The sequence below is a fragment of the Nipponia nippon genome, unplaced genomic scaffold, assembly GCF_047370975.1.
Source record: "Nipponia nippon isolate SJK-2023a ecotype South Korea unplaced genomic scaffold, ASM4737097v1 scaffold_21, whole genome shotgun sequence".
In the NCBI taxonomy this organism is placed as follows: Eukaryota; Metazoa; Chordata; class Aves; order Pelecaniformes; family Threskiornithidae; genus Nipponia; species Nipponia nippon.
In genome coordinates this window covers 9,007,001-9,027,753 of record NW_028262338.1, presented here as the reverse complement: position 1 = coordinate 9,027,753, position 20,753 = coordinate 9,007,001, and the positions used below count along the sequence as shown (strand labels likewise).

General features: G+C 42.7%; 1 long non-coding RNA gene across 10 annotated transcripts in view; it reads right to left on the bottom strand.

The window, feature by feature from the left end:
- LOC148055551 (uncharacterized) overlaps nucleotides 1-20,753 on the bottom strand; it is a 183,470-nt gene that overhangs the window by 40,274 nt on the left and 122,443 nt on the right. For 8 of the 10 annotated variants that reach the window (XR_015705268.1, XR_015705272.1, XR_015705275.1 and 5 more), the window contains 2 exons: nucleotides 18,035-18,237; nucleotides 14,242-14,426 (listed from right to left, as the gene is read on the bottom strand). This is a non-coding gene — a long non-coding RNA (uncharacterized LOC148055551). Of the gene's footprint in view, nucleotides 1-14,241; nucleotides 15,589-18,034; nucleotides 18,238-20,753 lie in introns of all 10 variants that reach the window. The other 2 variants (XR_015705271.1, XR_015705274.1) reach the window with 2 other exon arrangements.

The window sequence follows — 20,753 nt, the reverse complement described above, 5'->3', positions numbered from 1 at the left end:
ATCCACCTGAGGATACTGAGGGAGCTGGCAGAGGAGCTTGCCAAGCCACTCTCCATCATTTATCAGCAGTCCTGGTCAACCGTGGAGGTCCCAGATGACTGGAAGTTAGCAAATGTGACACCCATCTACAAGAAGGGTTGGAAGGAGGATCCGGGGAACTACAGGCCTGTCAGCCTGACCTCGGTGCCGGGGAAGGTCATGGAGCAGATCATCCTGAGTGCCATTACACAGCATGTGCGGGACAACCAGGGGATCAGGCTCAGCCAGCATGGGTTTATGAAAGGGAGGTCCTGCTTCACTAACCTGGTCTCCTTCTATGACAAAGTGACCCGCTTAGTGGATGAGGGGAAGGCTGTGGATGTTGTCGACTTGGACTTTAGTAAGGCCTTTGACACTGTCTCCCACAGCATTCTCCTGGAGAAGCTGGCTGCTCACGGCTTGGATAAGTGCACTCTGCACTGGGTTAAAAACTGGCTGGACGGCCGAGCCCAGAGAGTGGTGGTGAATGGAGTCAAATCCAGTAGGCGGCCAGTCACAAGTGGTGCTCCCCAGGGCTCAGTGCTGGGGCCGGTCCTGTTCAATATCTTCATTGATGATCTGGATGAGGGGATTGAGTGCACCCTCAGTAAGTTTGCAGATGACACCAAGTTGGGTGGAAGTGTCGATCTGCTGGAGGGTAGGAAGGCCCTACAGAGGGACCTGGACAGGCTGGATCGTTGGACCAGGGCCAACTGTATGAGATTCAACAAGGCTCAGTGCCGGGTCCTGCACTTCAGTCACAACAACCCCAGGCAACACTACAGGCTTGGGGAGGAGTGGCTGGAGGACTGTCTGGCAGAAAAAGACCTGGGGGTGTTGGTTGACAGCCACCTGAACATGAGCCAGCAGTGTGCTCAGGTGGCCAAGAGGGCCAATGGCATCCTGGCTTCTATCAGGAATAGTGTGGCCAGCAGGACCAGGGAGGTGATGGTGCCCCTGTACGGGCACTGGTGAGGCCGCACCTCAAGTACTGTGTTCAGTGTTGGGCCCCTCACTCCAAGAAGGACATCGAGGTGCTGGAGCGTGGCCAGAGCAGGGCAACGAAGCTGGTGAAGGGCCTAGAGCACAAGTCTGGTGAGGAGCGGCTGAGGGAGCTGGGGTTGTTCAGCCAGGAGAAAAGGAGGCTCAGGGGAGACCTTATCGCTCTCTACAGCTACCTGAAAGGAGGTTGTAGCCAGGTGGGGGTCGGTCTCTTCTCCCAAGTAACAAGTGATAGGACAAGGGGAAACAGCCTCAAGTTGCGTCAGGGGAGGTTTAAGTTGGATATTAGGAAAAAATTCTTCACGGAAAGGGCTGTCAGGTGCTGGCACAGGCTGCCCAGGGCAGTGGCTGAGTCCCCATCCCTGGAGGTATTTAAAAGACAGGGAGATGTGGTGCTCAGAGACATGGTTTAGTGGTGGACTTAGCAGTGTTAGGTTAACGGTTGGACTTGATGATCTTAAAGGTCTTTTCCAACCTTAACGATTCTATGATTCTATAAAATTAAGCCATTTATCTTCCATTTGTTTCTTCTAGCCTGTCTTTCAATTCAGAAACAAACAGATAAACAAAAAAGTTGAAAACCTATAATCATCAGTGGAATGAAAATTCCCTATTTTGATCAATTTTAATCATGCTTAACCATGTAAGCGATAAAAATTCAGTGTGTTCACACATCAAGCTTGATGATGTTTGATTTAAGTCCGTGCTTAAATACTTTGCTAGATCAAGGTGTATCTCAGAAGAGTATTTAGCCTTGTGGAAAACTAGTTGACTCAGTTGCACTCACTGGAACTCTCATTCATAATCCCTCCAAAAGCTCCACCATCCACTGAAACTTCAGTGTTCAGCTCCTGTTCCTTCTCATTTTACAAAGACTTCAATTTTGTGAATTAGCCTTTAAGTATAATCAAATAATTTCTCATTTCAGGACATTATTTTGTAGGGAGAAACAGTATATCAAAATCAGAGTCTGACAAACAAACTTTCAAACAACATGTGACTCAGCGTGTGATTAAATCAGGATGGTATTCCCTCATCTGTACCCACTGGACCATCCCTAAGGGCTGTTTACTAATTGCTAGGGGGACTTTGAAATGAAGAGCACTTGAAGACTGCAAAGGACACAGCAGTTCACACAGTGCATGTAGCCCTAGGCAATCAGATTAATGCCTGTTGGTGGGAAAGCCTGTTTTCCCTCCATCTTTTCTCATTGTCAACTTGGAAAACCACTTTCTTAGTCCTGTATGTGCTCTGAGTCATGCCTCCATAATCCAGAGTAACCAAGATAAGAGAGGCCAGCTGCTCTCTAGTCTCACAACTGGTTGGCTGGTGCCTGAGGGTCACTGTAAAATGACACTCTCAGAGAAGGGTCAAGAGTAAAACATCTTCTCTTACAAAATCAAGAATTCACTTGGCTTCTATGACAGATTCCTGTTCTCACAATTTGGCAACAGTTAACTATAGCTAAAAATAACAGTCAAAAAAAGAAAGAAAAATCAATACGTAAATGCACATGGCTTCTGTGGCAATGATGTATAGCCCTTAAATACAGATAAGAACGCCATTGCAGCTACGTGAGTCGCAACTTTTTTCTACTAAAATGAGAAGTGCAAAATGCTAACTTAGGAGGAAAAGCTGTATTGCTTTGCCTATGTCGGGGCATTCATCCAATCATCTACAGCTTACTTTTCACAAAAAGTGAAATTTTTGGAGGAGTGAATCTATTCAAAGAGAGTGTTGATGGCTGATAGACTTGGGGATTTCAGTACCACCAGCATAACTACAAAATGGATATGACAAGCTTGCAAATCCTGCCATGCTCACTTGGAGCAGTCTTGCATGTAGGGAAAGGCTCTCTTTCAGTGTCCATTTGCATTCACCTGGTAACTGTGGCTGTCCGCCTCAATGCACGTAGTTCATTGAGAATCATACAATTATGAAGCAACTTAGGTTGAAGGGACTTTCATGGATGTCATATGGTCCAACCTCTGCTGAGAGCAGACCAACTTCCAAGCTAGATCAGGATGATTATGGATTTGTCCAGTTGAGTTTTGAATATCTTCGAGGACAGAGATTACACAGTCTCTCCAGGGAACCTGTTCCAGTGTTTAACCATCTTGTAAAGAATGTTGTCCGTATATCTATCTGGACTACACCTTGCTGCAACTTGTGTCTGCTGGCTCTTGTTCTTTCACTGTGCACCTTTGAGGCGAGTCTTGCTTTGTCTTCTCTAACACCCTCCCTTAGGTTAGCAGGGGTGTGGGGATGGTTGACTAAATAGTTGCTAGAATTATAAACATCTGAAGACTGAGATGAAATCATACATTTTGGATTCTGGAATCCATCCTCTCGAACAGCCCAAGAGTTGGGACTTCAGTTGCAACACAAAAATTTGCGTTCTCAAGGATTTCACCAGACAGTGAAGAGCATGCAGCAATGATTTGCCAGCAAGCTGCCTTTTCTGCCAGCACGAGGCATGTGCCTGACTGCTGTGATGGAGATGGCTTCTGTGAGGGACTTATCATTTCAACAGTGTTTCTGAAAAATACAACCTGTCCTTTCCCCAGGAGTCTCTTCTCAGGATACTTGATAACAAAAAATGAATTATGCAAATAATGAGCAAGCACCAGACTTATCTTTACAGATTTGTCTTGAGTGAAAACCAAGACATTGAGACTTAGAAGATCTGGGTCCATCCACTAGGCATTTTGGTTAACCTAGAGCAGGACCTACCCTCCCACGCAGTGCAACACTGACTCAGAGACACCTTTGCTGTCTGCACAGCACACCATCCATGTACAGATACCAGCTCGGGTCCCAAAAACAGTGTCGCCACATGATGTTATGGCTGGGATAATAATCTGAGAACACAGCCAAATGCCCTATCTGGAGAGCTGCTCTGCCACAGCTCTGCCACTTCCAGTTCTGGACCTAATTAATACTGCTATTGAACAAATGCCAGTAAACAGCAAGTGAAGCTTTGTCATGCCAAATAAACTCACTTATTAAAGAAATCCAAAAATAAAAAATATAACAACATGTAAAACCACATGGGAACCTTTTCATTACAGGTGAAACATTTTCACATATACAAAAATCAAATTAATCTCTGCTTCACCTCTCTTTTGTACTTGATTGACAGCATTCATAATTTCTGCAAAGAAAACACTTATTGTTTCTCATTTTAGAATAGATAGTAATTTCACAGAGGTCTGGCTACAAACAGGATTACATCTGAAGATCCTCAAAATGGCTTATGCACTAGACTGGAAATTCGAAATAGCCCTGAAGTCTTCGTAATATAAAGTAAGGAACACTGGATCATTAGAAACAGTGGGACTTAAGAAAATGCCAGAGGAATTCTGTTCTGCCTTCTCTTCATGCTGTAAGTTAAAGATTTATTTGGTGGCATTGCCCCTTCCATTAGCTTTGCCTGTTTGCAGGAGGCAATTTTGTCAAAGGGGGTCTCTGGAGAATACTTCAGTCACATTGTTTTAGCACAGAAAAAATGTGCTTCAGAGAGTGAGAACACTGGAAAAGAATTTGTGTCTAACGGAAAGCTACAGGAAGTCAAGAATATCTTTGCCAGCTTTGGAGAAGTCACCAGGAGATAGTGTTAATACCAAACTTCGTAATTCTTCACTAATACAGGACAATGGATGAGATACTGGAAAATCTGAGCATCTGAATTTAGAGGTTACTGAGTAGCTTGCCTACAATGGCACTCAAAGAAACTGAACCAGAGGCATTTCAAAAAGAAAAGAAAAAAATCGTTAAAGAGAAAAAACATCATTAGCTATAAGAAAAGGGTTGTAATACTATTCAGTCCTCCTGTGGTGTCCTCCCAAGTCTATCACATAGGCTCCCAGCTACTTGCCCTCAGCCTACGTCATGGACACACATCCAGCGAAGGAAGGCACGTTACAATGCAGCAGCATCGTGATAACCTTACAGGAGCAAAAGAACAGCTGTATCGATCCACCAGCTCAGTGTCTTGCCTCAGCAATGGACAATACCAAATAACTAGAGAAGAGAATCTTCAACAAGCAATCTTCAAGGTCATCTTTGCACGTTGCTATCTGCTTAGATGTTGCAGATCACTCTTTGAAAGTAGGGAACTTCTTTTGGAGCTGTGAGATACTTAATCACTCCTCTTTACCTTAGGAACTGTCTGTATTTGCGATGCATTGACCATTAGCCCTTCCTGACTCCCTGCCATGATGTACAAAACAGGGCTAATAATGACCATTCTCAATGATATGTCTGAAAAATAATATAATGTAATATTAAGGCATCTTGACTCTTTACTCCCACAGTTGTTTTCTGCTCACTGTAACAAAAATGCTGTTAGTCAGTCCTTTTCTCTAGGGAGAAGAGATGCCAACACAGAGAAGGTGACTTACAGAAGACAAATGAGAAAGGTTGGATAAATACCTCATTTAGGGCTTGATTGTGCTATTGTTATTCATGAAGAATAGTTGCTTACTCCTATCAGGACCTACTCTTGGATTGGCCTTGACATAATTCTTGGCCTTAGCAAAGGCTGCAAAAAAGGTCCTTAAAATGTCATGGATTTTCAGCAACGTATGTGTTAAGCAAAACAGGTGACCTTAGCACAACGGCCCATTCTGCAGTGTGGCAGAGCGAGCTTCCCTTGGCATGGCCAGCAGCTGTTGGACAGGGCTCAGGACAAGTCTTAGCTGTCAGTCTTAGTTCAACTGCTTGCTAGGCTAGTAGTTCACTGCATGGCCTGGCATCTCAAGAAGCAATATAACAACTAAAAAAGTCAAAAGGAAAATGAGACGAGTCAATCAACCTAACATTTTTTCTAATGCAGCCTGAGTCATTATTGCAGTTAGTAAGACACATCTTACTGCTTTAGTCAAATGATTGCTACCATCATATATTACCTTAAAATCTATCACTATTAGAGGATGAATGCTGGAAATTCAGGCTCCTCATTATCCTCAAATGTCTCTGCATTAAGTCAAAAGAGAAACTTTTTTTTTTTTGTTTCCTATCTGGGCCATGAAACAGGGAAAGTTTATCAAATAGCAAAGGCTGTTGCAGCAGCTGTCACAGAGCCCAGCCAGACATCCATTCCATGGTTTTCCTGAAGGCAATGAGGCTGTGAAATACTCAGGGAAATGCAAAGCCCACCTTGCAAGATGAGGCTAGCACATCAACCCCAGTTTTAATAGAACTCATGCATTTATGCAAAGACGGAGAGGAGCCTATATCAAGCAAAAAACCCTGGGCACGTGGCCTGGAAAATGCGTGGCTATGTCATACTGTGTCGTATCACTGCACTGGGGGTATGTACTCATCACTGGCTCATCTCTAGTAACGCTTTGCTAGTACATCCTGGTTTTGCTCTAAGACATATTAGCTGTGGACAGTCTTTGATTGCTGTGAAATTTTGGTGAGGAATTTGGAAGGGATGCCCCCAGGACTCTACACCACTTTTATAGAATTTAATCAGCTGTATAAGCGTCATTTAGGGAATCCCCAGTAATCTCCTGTCTCATCATTGTGCTTCTTAAAACCTTAATCCAGTTTTCTTATTGAGATCGTCTCTATCTTCCAACTACCTTCCCCGTTACATAGGACTGTGGGGTTTTTTTTCAATTTCTGAGGCTTCCTACCATCCCTTACAGGTCCACTCAGAGAATTTTTACTTCTCCCAAAAGTCCCGTACTTCACCTCCCTGCCCACCACAACACAGATAAAATGATTTACTACGAATGAAGTAGGCTAAGACGTGAACGTACATCTGCCAATGGTAGACTAAGTCATGGTAAATGGAAAAGGGTCTAGCTATCTTATGCTTATTGTGGGATGGTATAGGACATGATCCTGAATTTGGGCAATTACTTACAGCTGCTCTGTGGAGATACTTTTATTTATCCACAAGAAATCACTGGCATGTCCATACCCACAGTTCCTCTACCTATGCTATGGGAATAATAGCATTGATCCTCCTAGTACAGTGCTGCAGCGCTAAAGCTCAAAACTACTGACTTCAAAACACCACGCTTATCTACACTGTGACTTTCCCAGCCTTGGTGGTTACTTAATGCGATTTATGAATGTTTACGCCTGTCTTTAATTTCCTGTGGTGCTTGAAGTCCTTCTCTGAGACTTGCAAAAATGGCATCGTATATTTCCCAGAGAACCTTTTGATCAGCATAAATAAAACATTATGCAGCAGCTTCAATTTCCTGATAATTAAACGTAAAACTTTTCTAAAGTGCTGGATCCAGGGCAGCTATAGGAACAAAATACTGTTGCTGAGGAGAATTCAGAGTCCAATTTGTGCACTGAGTTCGCTTGAACACCTTGATGCTCACGTGTTTCTTAAAGCTGCACATTTAGGCACAGTGTTAGGAAGCTGGGAAGGTATATAAAGGAAAAGTTAGGAAGGAAAACAATCAGATCGCTGGCATTTTGTATGGCTGGGGGGAAGCAGGCAACGTAAGTATTAGAAAGGAGAGACAGGAGGAAGCAGCCAGGATGTCAGAAGTGTTTTGTCTGTTTGGGTAGAGAAACACACTGATCTCCAAAATGTTTTAGAGAAGATTTGAGCAGATAGGGCTCAAAAGAGACGGGGACCAAAGACTGAGCCAACAAGTTGTTGAAAGGGTTTTCAATCTGTTGTAGACTTAAAAAAAAAAAAATACAAAACCAAAGCGGTTTTTAATAGTGCTATTTCTTTGTTTCCTCTGCTGCTGCTCTGCTGTGACTAAAGAAATCTTTAATCTCATCTTCTCAGTCTTCTTGGAGCCACAGCTGTGGCCTATGACAAAAACAGTCTGTTCCCATAGAAATACCTGTGACTGGAATGAGGAGCCAGTCCAACCCCAACAGGAGCAAGGAAGGACTCACAGAGGCTGTGAGACAAAGCCCTGATTAATGCATTTGCTAATTCATTGCACTTTCATTTGCTAATTAGGAAGCACTATGGAAAGAAGAAAAGCCAACAATACAGGCCACATCCTTGGCTACTGTAAACACCAATTTATACCAGCTAAGATTCTGGCCCCTTGATACTCCAAGGGGAAAGATACTTGTTTGTTATCTGGTTTGATATAAGTAGCAATTACCCCCTGGTTGCTGAGCTGAATTTGAGAGTTATGGGCCAAATTATTTGAGCAGGCACATTCTGAGTTATCCATCATGCAAAATCCTTTGTGCAGAGCTGTAAAGTTATCACTAACTGTGCATTGAAATAATCTCTTTTCATTTTAGTCATACTGTACTGACCACATATATACTTTCCCTCTCATGAAGCAATTCTGCTTTCCTGTAAGATGGGCTGCTCAAGAAACCAGTCACCTAAATAGCACCAGCCGTGGGTAGGCCAAAGAGCACCATGAGTCATTCCTTAAGGAGAAAAATTATGCTAATTTGCAGATCGAAAAGAGAGCACTGCTCACAACTAATACATGTCTGTATACTAATAAGGAAATTTTACTCCTGTTGGCATTCAGAGCTGAGGTAACTGGCTCCAAACGAACTCAGTTCCTTCCAAGCAGAGCATCTGCTAAGTTGGACAAAATAAGCAGGATACTAGTGCTTTTTTCCCCCATAACTGTTCAGCGCTTCATGCAGTAGCTGTGGAAACCCACTGTACGACTGAGCCATCTGGACATGTGCTTCAAAACTCTCACTTCAGAGAAACGTTCATGCAGGTTTTGTTCTTCCAAATCTATCTAGAGCTTGTCCAAACAGACAAACTTTGTGCAAGGGAGAAGGCTGGGCTGCACATCAGAGCACCCTTGTTTACTGGTAAATCCCACACAAGGACCAGTACAGGAACATCTCTTTGAAGGATAAAAGCATTAATCTTTCTCAGTACTCCCTGCCAATAAAATTAGGTATAAGTTACTTATTGACATAGTCACTAAGCAGACTGACTGCTTGAAATGCTTTCCTATTCTTAGGTGGAAGCTGCTTTATAAACTCAAAATATTTTTTATTTAGGTGACAAAATATGTTTTCATAATAATTAGTCCAGTAGAAATATCCTTATGCTATCAGTCAGTGAAAAATGATAAAGACCAGTGGCTTGAACTTTTCTTAAAAATTACTATACCTAGAAAAGGAGAACACTTAAAGATTTAAGAAATTGCCTGTGATGAACCACATAATTCTGATCGTTTTAATCTTAAGTAAAAAAAATACAGGGCCACATCTTGACATTGATGGAACTATGCTCATGATGCCATGGCAGAATGTGATTCATGGTTGCATTTTTTTATCCTTCCATTCCCACTGTGCTTGTTTATTCACATAAAAACATGGATAGCTTAGATAAAAATGCAGCTGAAATACATAATGGAAGCAGCAGCCATTTTCTTAAATCCACCAGAAGAGCTACTGCTGAATGAGTTCTGTAGAGCTGAAAGTCGTGCCTGGCACTCAAGATATGACACAAGTCATCAGAAAAGCAATTTTGTCCTTTGGCTATGGTCATAAATTGAAACACAGCGTATTGTGACTGAATGTAAGGGGGGAAAAAAATGATTAAAACAATTAAGCACTGGATCGTATTTGCCCAGAGAGGCTGTAGGGTCTTTGTCCTTGGAGGCTGCTTTGTCTTGTCTGAACAAAACCCTGAGCAACCTCATCGGAAATCAATACTGACCACACTGTGAACAGGAGGCTGGACCTGAGACCTTATGTGGTCCCTTCCCACCACAATGATTCTCTGATGCCACCAGGCATAAACAATCTTTGCTATTTATATTTGTGTTTAAAATAAAGCCAGAGAAAATGGGTAACTCCTCCACTGAGAATTTAGAGTATCTTAATATAGTTCTTAAAATTTGTATTCAACAGTTTTGATGTTCTACCTAGATGAGAGCAAACACAGTGAGGATATCCTATCATGAACCCATTTAAGGTTTTTTTGTTTTTTTTTTTTTCCCATAGGCTCTTGTCTTGAGGAAGGAAAAGGAACATCTGTTCTTTTGGCTCCAGTTAAGAGTTTAAGTCTTCCCAGTCTTGAGGAGTGCTTCATAAACAAAGTCTGAGATCACTGCATGTTCCCACAAAACTGTTTGTGTAATCAGGCTAAGATGGTTGCAAAAGCAGCAGCACTGAGGCTGCCATGCAGTAGTAAGAAAACCTGCAGCAGTGTACAGTCCATCGCTTCAGATTTGCCTTTTAGATAATGAGGGGTCTGAGGGCATTCAGGACTATAAATCAGCCCCAGATTAATTTTTTATTCTAAAAGCAGATTCCAAATTTCAGACGCGCTCACAAATAGACAAGAATTGTCACTCTCCAGTCAGCAGTTAGCTGGGTAAGAAAAGGGAATACAGACTGGTTGGCATTTGTATCTCATCCATCTTCTGAGTCTTCCAGGACCATCTTGATTACTCTGATGAAGATGAGTGACAGCAAAGCTGCATAAAATCCCCCCTCTCCTGCCCTGTGACGTACAACACAGTGGTTGATAGCACACAGGGGCAAGAGTCCACCGCCCCATCCATCCCTCCCCATCTCCTGCTATGGGCCTGCCAGAGCTGCCCCCGCCCGTGGCTCCTGCTGGGCTGCATCTGCTGACTCTTTCTGGGGTGGGCCAGTGGGATTTAAAGTGGCAGAGGCAGCTTCAACAAATTTATGTGTTTCCTTCAAGAATTGGACACAGAAAATGCCGGATTCCCAATTCCAAAAATGGGCCTTGAAACAAAATGAAGTTCATGCCCATTGTGCTAGAACACTTGCATTTTCTCATCTTCTCTGGGTTCAGGCAGAGGATGTGACTACTTTTTCAGCATGATTTAGGAAGACAGCAGGGTAGTGCAGAAGAAAAACTGTCTCTGGAGCTTTGGAGGCTTTGCCTTCACTCAGGAGGCAGCCTGAGTCCCCTCCACAAGCAACTCGGGAGAAAAATACTCAGAACTCTCTTTAGCAAAGTTTCCTGCGTTTCAATGAATATTATTTAATGTCTCCAGGTTCCTGACAGGACTGCTGTTTTTTTCCCGTGCAATTAAACACTTCAGACCACAGTATGTGTGGCAGAGAGTTTCTGAGGAGTCCAGGGCCAACGGCTCAGGACCAGCCACCCCAGGCCTGGGGACACCATTTCTGTTCCCTGAGATTTTAGATATCATGAGCGTGTTTACAGGAAAAAAAATGACATTCGACCACAGAGGCACTACCCACAAAACGGTACCAAATTTCCGTACTTTGTTTTATGAGCACAAGGAGTTGTCCCATTAAAAGACTGTAAAAGCAAGCGGCACCCACCTCCCAGGTCGGTTAAATTGCCACCATCCTCCTCTTCCATTTTCAGCTGCCTCATCCTGCCACGCTGTCATTGCCACGAAATACCTCCCTCACATCACTGTCCCAACTGTGCCCTTTCTTTTAATACCATTTCTATCACTAATCACTTAACACCAGCTTTTGTAATCTGTATTTATTGGCTAACGATTATTTGGAAACTCAGAATTAGGAGGACTGTTAAAGACAGAGTAAACAAGACCCTGCCTATGCTATCCCATCTATGCTTTCATTTCCCATTGGCTCCAATGGAGCCAGGATGCCACCTTTGGTGTCGAGAATTAAGTACCTACAAGGCATTTTAAAATCTGGGTTGTTGATCCTAAGTGCAGTAAATCCATTGGTATACAAAAGAGATGCTGTTTGGACTGAAAATCCATGAAAAGCAGTCACATTTGGAATCATCTTCCTCACTAAAAAGAACATGACATTTTCTTTAGCCCTAGCAAGGCCAATGCCATGATTTCTAATCAATCTGGTACACAGTCAGTTTAATCAGTTGTTTTGGGATGGCTCTACAGCATCTGGGCACACAGAGAATGAGCCATCGCAGTGCTGTTTTTCTTCCCTCAACTACCAGGCAGAAGGCACTGTCAGGGTTTCCCAAAAGGCAGTGTCTGGAGAGCCTGAATGAAGTTTCTCATATGTGAAATTAAAGCCAGTGCTGTTTTTCTCATCAGGGAGCTATCTGGTATGCATCATGAATGTCAGGTAAGTGCAACCCTGATCAGTTATAAGGAGACAGGATCAAGACTGGAAATTAAAAAGCTGTCTTTCTTTGCTTCAAGAGTGGTGGGGACAAAAACTTAAAGGATGAAGAGAATAATCAATCCTGGGAATGTGCTGTGTGGACTTTGGAGAAGTGAGAGTAATTATGCCCTCTAATCTCTCCCTGAAGCCCTTAGCAGCATGTGACCAGGTATTAAATGAGTAATTCAGGAAGGGAGAATATAAAATAACCATGTACACAAATACTAGGTGTAGTGAGTTTCCTTCTTTTAAAGTTCCTTATTTCTCAGCACGTGGAGCCAGCTACATACCTTCAAACCAGCATCTCCTAAGGCCTTGTCTTGCCTTACACTGAAATCCCCAAAAGGGATCTTTGGTCCCAGCTTTTGCCTTTGATGCCTGCCTGTAAGGCTCACAACTGCAGCTGCCACTGCTGCTGTCCTGCAGAGCTTGTGGACCCTCATTTGGACCTGCTGGGATGGACTGCGACGGGTGAAGCTGGGGCTTACAGGGGGGCCTGAGTAGCAGCACTGCCCGTAGCAGAGCCTCTGTGTTTGCATCGGCTCCCAGCCGGGGACCGCCAGGCTGTGAGCCTGGGTGCACTGAGCACACCACGCAGCGTCTGAGAAATGGGCTGGCACTACTTCACTTGCATTTCTAACCCAGACAGAGGAGCCCAAATATGCCCTTTACAGACTGAGTTACTTTCCCAGCAGCACTGACCTCAGTATTCATGTTTTTGAACAAAACTCTAAATCTCTTTCATTGTCTCCCGAGAGGCCGAAAAAAGCATCTGTGATTATTGCACACACGTTTTAAAAGATGATCACTACCATTCACACAGACCGGGAACTTTCCCATGCATGCTGCTACAAGTGTTTTCCCCCCAGCCCACACATATTTGGGGGCAGCAGAGAAGGAAGAACCCTATCTTTCCTTTAGCACATTTCACACTTCCTCTTGCTGTTGTGTTTTCCTGCTCCTCTGAAAAGGGAACACACTCTTTCCTTTTCACATAGCTTAGCCTTCAGTAGTCAAAAGCTCTGACTCACCCTCATCCTCCCACATTTCTGTTTATTCCTCTGTAGAACAACCCATGTTTGAAACACAAGAGAAACTCTCAGGGTTTCTAGGACATAGGTGTGATATAGCAAACAATTCATAATCAAGGCAAAGAATCTGATGATATGATGTTATCCTTCAAGATATGAAAGATATATGTTGATACACTAGTAAGATAAAAGGAATTATTCAAGAGAAAGCACAGTTGGCTTGGAGAAAGCTGAGAGGTCTCTGATGAACCCTCACTATCCACTAACTAGCTCCAGTTAAACCTGGAAATTTCTCAGTGGAAATTATTTCATTAGAAAAGACAAACTTTTCAAAACCAAAACATTACACAACAAAAGAGAAAGCTGAGACTAATTTTTTGACTTAGAAAAAATAAAATCATTTTAAAATGTTAAGAGTGAAAAATTTCTACCTGCAAAAATTCTACTTGTGAAAAACCTCCTATACCTAGGCTAGTAGTAATAGTGTAAATATTAAAAATTTAGAAGAGAAGCATTGGAAGACAAAAGTTTTCTAACATTCCAAAAGAAAGTAATAGTTTGTTTTTTTTATTTGGGCACTGTACTTTTTTTTTTTTCCCAAGCTTCATTCCAATTTCAGCTAGGACACATTTTGTAGACACTCGCAAGTTTTCAGAGGCTAGGAAAATCCATTTCAGCTGCAACAACTAGTAGCCAATTAATTATAAAGTTATCCTTTCCAGCAGAATACCCAAGTGCAAGTTCAGTAACCAAAGAACATTATTTCCTTAGCGTGTGCCAGAATAACACTCGTAGGCTTTTTACCTAAAAGACCACCCATTCTTTCTGAAAAAGAAAAAAACAAAAGGCCACCATGCATCTGACTATGAGTCGGCAGCTGGGAAAGGAGATGATAATGACATGCTTCAGGACATCAATAATAACAATTTTACTGTTTGTTACTTCCAACATTTTCATTGAAGATACTGATGATACAAGCCAGGTCCCACCTGTCCCTGAGGAGCAGCATGAGCTGCAGTCACCACCTTTTGCTGTCTTTCAGATGGTTTGTGGTCCACAGACTGTAGATGGAGGAGGTTCTTGCTTCTGTTTTTGCTCCTTTATCACACAGTTTCCCCCCTCCCCAATACAGGAAGGACAGACTCACCCACTGTTGCTCTGAGTTACTGCTCCAAAGAGTGATCTTCCCCTTCCCAGAAGAGTCGTGCATCATTTGGCTGTTGTGGAGCTGAGAAAGTCCCTCTCTTGGTGGTGATTGCGAGCAACCGTGAGCCACCTCCCTTACGTCCCCAGGGTGAGCCAGCAAACTCTCCACTCCGAGACGAGCCTGGTCTATAGGTGCAAGGATAACACAGAGTTACTCTGATGTGCTCCCAAAGACAGCCACTGCCCTTGCATTAAATTCCTTGCAGATAAAACCAAGCTGAGTTTACAGCTTTGGTGCCAAGGGAGGAAAATCTGTGTTTCAGTTAAAGAAGAAAGGGAGAGGAGTAGCTTCAGTGGAACATTATTAACCTCTTTTTTTTTTTTTAACCAGAAATGTTTGAAATTGAGTTAATGATTCTCCTGCTGTTCTAATTTTAAATATTTCCTTTACATCACTGAAAAGAATTCAAAACTTGCATCTAGTAAATCCAGTGTGCAAAAAGTCCTTTGGGCTGGTAATAAAAGACTTTTGAAGTTGCAGAAATACGTCTGCGGAAAGACATTCACTGGGTCCATTAATGTGGAGTGTGTCTTCAAAAGGGAAGGCTGACTTGGCTACTGGAAAGTAATTCCTTCTCTTGCTCAGATGAGACTTTGATCTTTTTTAATCCAATCATGAACCTTACAAAGCCATTCATATTAATTGCAGTCTTTGAATAGTACACTGACCTTTCATATTTTAAGGATGTAGCCCTAAAAATAACTTAATTTTTAGAAGTAGACTTAGCAGTTGCAGTGCTGTGGCACTATCAATGTGTTTTCTCACTTCTTAGCTCAAGAAGTTTTCAAGATGAAGGTAGTTTCACTGAGTATGATGAGAGAAGGGCTGTTTATTTTTCCTCTCCATAACTATTTTTGTGTACTACTTCATACCTTTATTCTCCATCAGCCTATCAAAAACAACAATCATTTTTTCCTGCCTTCAAAGATACCCTACACTTGCAACTGGGGATAAGCATTAAGTGAAGGCTGCTCTCAAGAGCAGCTATTTTAGAAGAAAAATAATGCATGGAAAAAATTCTTTAAAAAGCTCAAAGGCAATAAGATTCTTCTTTTCTAATTTGGGAAGTTATTAGATATGTCCTTGCTATTGTTAGTAGTGGTAGAAGATCTGCGTGTTCAAAGAGCTCTCAGATGAGCTGGAGGGACATCAGAAGGGATGCTGCTTGAGCGCTGCCAGTTTCACTGCAGGAAAGTCTCCTTTGCCAGCGAAGGTTTGGTCGTGGCGAAGCTGAGCTCCTCCGAAGCTCCTTCTCCCAACGTATTTCCCACACAGCCCAGATGCGACCTGGGTGGTAAAGACTGGGGTCAAGGCGGTGTCAGCTAGTGCAGCTGTTACACCCACTAATTTTATATCTTTTCCACCATACCCTGCAATACTGTATTCCGAGTGAACATCCCTACCATTGGGTCACCTGCCCCTCTCCAGTCGAGGAGCTGACAGCATTCCTACCAGATTTCCAAGCCTCCCTGCTATATTGACGGTCGAGATGAAAATTGACAACAGTCTCGTACAGAAATATAAGACTTCCTTTGAAACTCGGATTAATTTCACTCTGGAGTGTGGCTGCGTTTTTGGAAACTGGAAAAACATTATTTCAAAAGCCCAGATCACTTGTAAAATTGTATCAACTTCAACATTCATTAACAACTTGCAAGCTATGCAGATCCTGTTTGAACAGATACGATCAGTAAATGAGGTTTCAAGTATTTTCAGTAAAACTCTATACGGTTTCCAAAAAGGCTGTGAATAATGTTAACTGTAAATACTTTACCATAATGGCAATGAACAAATAATAAATATAGTGTTGAACAAAAATGTACATTTCTGGAAGGATCCGTACAGCGATTTTTTGTAGTGGCAAGCATTTATATAGCTGATGAAATGAAGTAGTGATGTACGGGGAAAATGAGGAGATAGCGTTTCATGTCTTGTGTAACCCTGAGTTTGCTAATGCAAAGCCAAGAGATATTTTGGCAAAAGCCCATGTATTTGTGTAGAAAAAGCTTTCAGAAAGAAGGCTTATATAAAATTCTCAAGGACTTTTTGCCTAGAGCTGATAATGGTTGAATTTATGGCTATTACTGTCAAGAAAACTTCTTTCAAATTGAAATCATTTGAACACGAGGAGAAGGAGCTGAACTGAGTCCAGATGAAAGAAAGGCTGTTTTCAGCCGCAAGGTACAGCCGGTATCTGGGTTGGTAGACTGATAGCCTGACAGGGTAGGAAATCTGCATGGACCTAATAGAGACAAATGAATGCTGAATGGAGATTTATTTCTCTCAGGCGCTTCCAAAAGGAAAAGCTTCATATCACTTGCCACATATTGTACATGTCAGAGGTATTACTGACCCCCAGCTGCAGTTAGTTAGGGAGGGCCGGATACCTTATGCTGCCGCTGGACCCCTGCCATTGCGCACAGCCCGTCTTTCTCACCCGCTCCCCAGGAAACCTACTACATGTCCTTGGCTTGTTTTTTCTTTTCCTCTTTATAGCACCCTTTGCTGAGTGCTAGACAACCCTGTTAAATATTTGACATAAGTACAAATAGGAGAAAACAACTACTATATTTCCAAAAGCAATAAAAGGACACATGCAGGGATGAGAGGATGGGGAAAAAGCGGGGACAGTTAAACCACCAGGTCCCCTCCAGACTCAGAGGACTGCTCGATCCAGGCCCCCGATGCTCTTTGCACCAGGCTTCTCCAACACCCTGGCCACTTGCAGGGTGAGCAGAGGGAACAGCTCATTGGTTTTTTGTTGCCCCCGTGAAGCACTGGTCGTGCCTGGAGGGGCTGTGGCAGGATACGGCCTCTGCAGGGTGCATCCAGTCCTGCCAGCTGCCTGGGCAGGCCTCAGGCTCCCACCCCTCTGCCTGAGGCCCCCAGCCATAAATAACACTGCTGCTTCTGAAAGGGATTTAACAAGACAGACGTAGGCCACTCTAGTCAAAAAGCCACCTGAACGAGACGCTGTGACCAGAAAAGAAGATGCAAAAGAGAAAAACAGCACAAGCAAAGCCTCACTGTCTAGTTTTTGTCCTCCATCAGAAACAGGGGACAACTGAAATAAGCCATTTCTAGTACTTTCTGGTGGCTTAGGTTTAAACAACCTTCCTGAAAAAAGAGAAGCATAAAGCCCGTTGGCCTTGTGGTCCAAAAACCTATGGTGTTGTGGAAATCTTCCTTTTACTTCGTCTCTTCGGGTGCCCTGCTGTTTCGTAGTGACGCCCATGTCATTAAGAGAAGACGCAAACACATCTGGAACAGTCTCTCTTTCTCCAGACTAACTAGATTTACTTGTTGTCTCATAAAACAGCCTGTAATAATGCAACTTGAACCGCAGCTTTATCAGAATGACAATTTATGACTTTTCTAGATGTGTTTTGATATCCTCATACCTAAGCTTTGGTGTTATAGGGTTAAGCCATTTCTTCTATCAGAAATTATCTGCCTGCCTTCAGGTTAGTTTATGTGCTGACTTTGTTGCCAAGAGTCAAGCTAGGCACAGATGAGTAATGCCTCTATAGAAGCAGTAATTATCATTTTCATCATTAGGTATTTGTTATAACTGTGTCCGAGTCTCACCTAACAGTTCAGTCATAAACCACAGCCAAGATATCCCCTGTATTTGCAAAGAAACGCCCCTTGTCCCGAATAGTTTTTCTGTTACCACAGTGGAAACAATTGCTATTGAATTAACTGGCACTGGCAGTGCGGAATAAAAGCTGACCTGATTGTTCGGTGTGGAAAGCCAAAATTTCATTTCCTATCTTCGTTTTCACCAGGCTTTTTTATTTTCCTTTATACGAACCAAATAACGATCAACAGTACAGTGGTATTTTATAGTCCCCTGCTTCCATTCTACCTCCAGCGTTAGACGTCTCTGAAGGCTGTGATTTTAGTATACGGACAGTCATCTTAAAGCAAACAAATCTGTGAATTGAAAGAACATGTAAGGTTCAGACAAAAAGTTGCCTTGGAAAAAAGCAGTAGACTAAACTGATTCTATGCAAAATTAAAACAGCCCTCCCTCATGGCTACAGCAAAAAGAAAACGCCATGCATGAAAAACAAGTTACAGAAAGGTGGAAAAACATGTCACCATGTGGATGACAGCAATATATATTATCCCTAAGCAGTGATAATTCAGATGGAGGCAGCAGCCTGTATGAGTCAGAAAAGTTTTATCTGAATACAGCTAAAATAGGAAAAAAAGAATTGAATACAAATAACAGGGAACTTAAGAGATGGAGCAAAATCATCTGATCACATCCAAACTTTGGGGATATTTAAACCAATTACAAATCTCTGGACCGACTCCAGCTTCACAGTTAAATCATAAATCTTCACAGGGCCAGAGGAGAAGACAATTAAGACATTCTGAAATTTTGGGACAGAAAATAAAGCAAGAAATGTAACTGATTCGAAGGAAAGTTCAAAAACCCAAGTCTAAACTGGCAGCCAGACAAGAAAATGATTATAGGTTAGCAGATAACCAGAAATGATCAGGATTATAGAAATGCCATTTTTTTAACAGATCTATGGACATGATCCTTTACGCTTGCACCCAAAGAGCTGGACAAAAATTATCATTGAACTATAATCCTAAAATGGCAAAACCATTGCAAATGAAAAACGTTTCTGGTTTACACGCTTCAAGCGGAAGAATAGCTTTAGTTTGAACAACCTCACTGAAGGTTCTCACACAATCTGTGCACAAAGAAAGCATCAAGCATCCCAGTGGTGCTTCCTACCATATGTGACAGAGGAATAACCCAAACCTCAGAGAAAAAAAACCCACAACTTCCTTTTGGAATGTTTTCGTACCAAACTGTTGCACTCTGACAAGAAAAAGAAAGAGACCTAGTTACTTTTTTGAAAGCTGCCTACCCAGATTTGCACAGAGACGACTGTCAGTAGCCGTGCCAGTTTAGGTTTCAGCGGTTGCATGCAATGCACAGAAGCAACGCGTCGCAGTGGCCATCAGTCCGGATGCTGCTGCGCGAGACAGTCCTGTCCCTCAGTGCACACGCGTGCAAACAGGCACAGCTGACGCAAGAGAATAACAGCCCTGGCACAGGGCAGGTTAAAGTGATACCACAAAGCTATGACAGGGAGTTGATTTAATTTAGTTGGGTTTCCTATTTGCAGGTTCTCAGGTTTTACTTAGAGTTAGTTCTACACATTGATTCATCATCACCATCAGCTCAAACTGCTGCAAAATACTCGTGTGTCGGTGCAGCCAGGCAAATGAGGGAATATTGGGCTGGCAATGAATATTTCATTATTACCATCACCAATAGTAAATTGCAGTCATCCTACATACCAGTAAAGAAGACACGTAATAAAAATTAGGTAGGATGCATCAACTAGGAATAGGTTCTTCACCCAAAGGGTAGTGGAGCACTGGAACAAGCTCCCCCGGGAGGCAGACGTGGCGCCAAGCCTGACAACATTCAAGCAGCATTTGGACAATGCCCTCAGACATATGGTGTGATTTTTGGGGTTGTCCTATGCAGGGACAGGAGTTGGACTCGATGATCCTTGTGGGTCCCTTCCAACTCAGGATATTCTGTGATTCTATACTGCAGAAATAATACTCCCAAATAATGATGGGTTTCTTGTGTGGGTTTGTGTCTGATATGCAAAGATTTAATGAAATATGACAGTACCTTCCTAACGAGGGATCAGCAACTCAGAGTATTTATCTAAATGGCAGTGATACTTCTGTATTTTTTATCTTCAGTATCTTTGGTATTTTGGTAGGGTAAACCTACACATCAGACATGCAGAGGGAGGGGAAAAAAAAAAAAAATATGGCTTTGCTCATCTGCTTCTGTGCAAAATATCACAGCCCAGGCATTTGCAAGCAGTAGAGATACAAATAGTGTTCTCTTGGTTTGGGAAGGTGTTTGCTGCCACCTGAAGCAGGAAGCCCAGTTAGCTGCTCAAAGATTGCAGAGAAATTTGGATCCCAAGTACCTAGCCTTCAGGAAACATAAGGGGAGGTGTTTCCCAGGCCAGCATAGCTACATCAGTACCCTTTCTTTTCTCACTGCGTCTGCACATTACTCCAAGCCTGTAGCCTCGAGGGAAAAGCAGGGAGGAGCAATGCAAGACAGAGCACTAGCTTCCACAAGGAAATCCTGCAGAAAATCCACAATGGAAAAATCTCTTTCTCTCTCTGATCCTCTTCTGCTGAATGGCCTCTTCCTCCAGCAAGCACTGAGCCCCGTCAGTGCAAGGAAGCACCTTTTTATGGCCTATTCCTGGCTCAGAGATAGGTTTGAAAACTCTGGGTGGATAATCACATTCGGGTTTCTATCTCTCGGAAAGTTAATATTAACCAAGGGAAGCAACTGTTTTTAAATACTGACTCCACTCTTTCACTGTCACAGAGGAATCTCTGGGATACTCTTAAGGAAAACAAAGGAGAAAAAATTTTGGGGT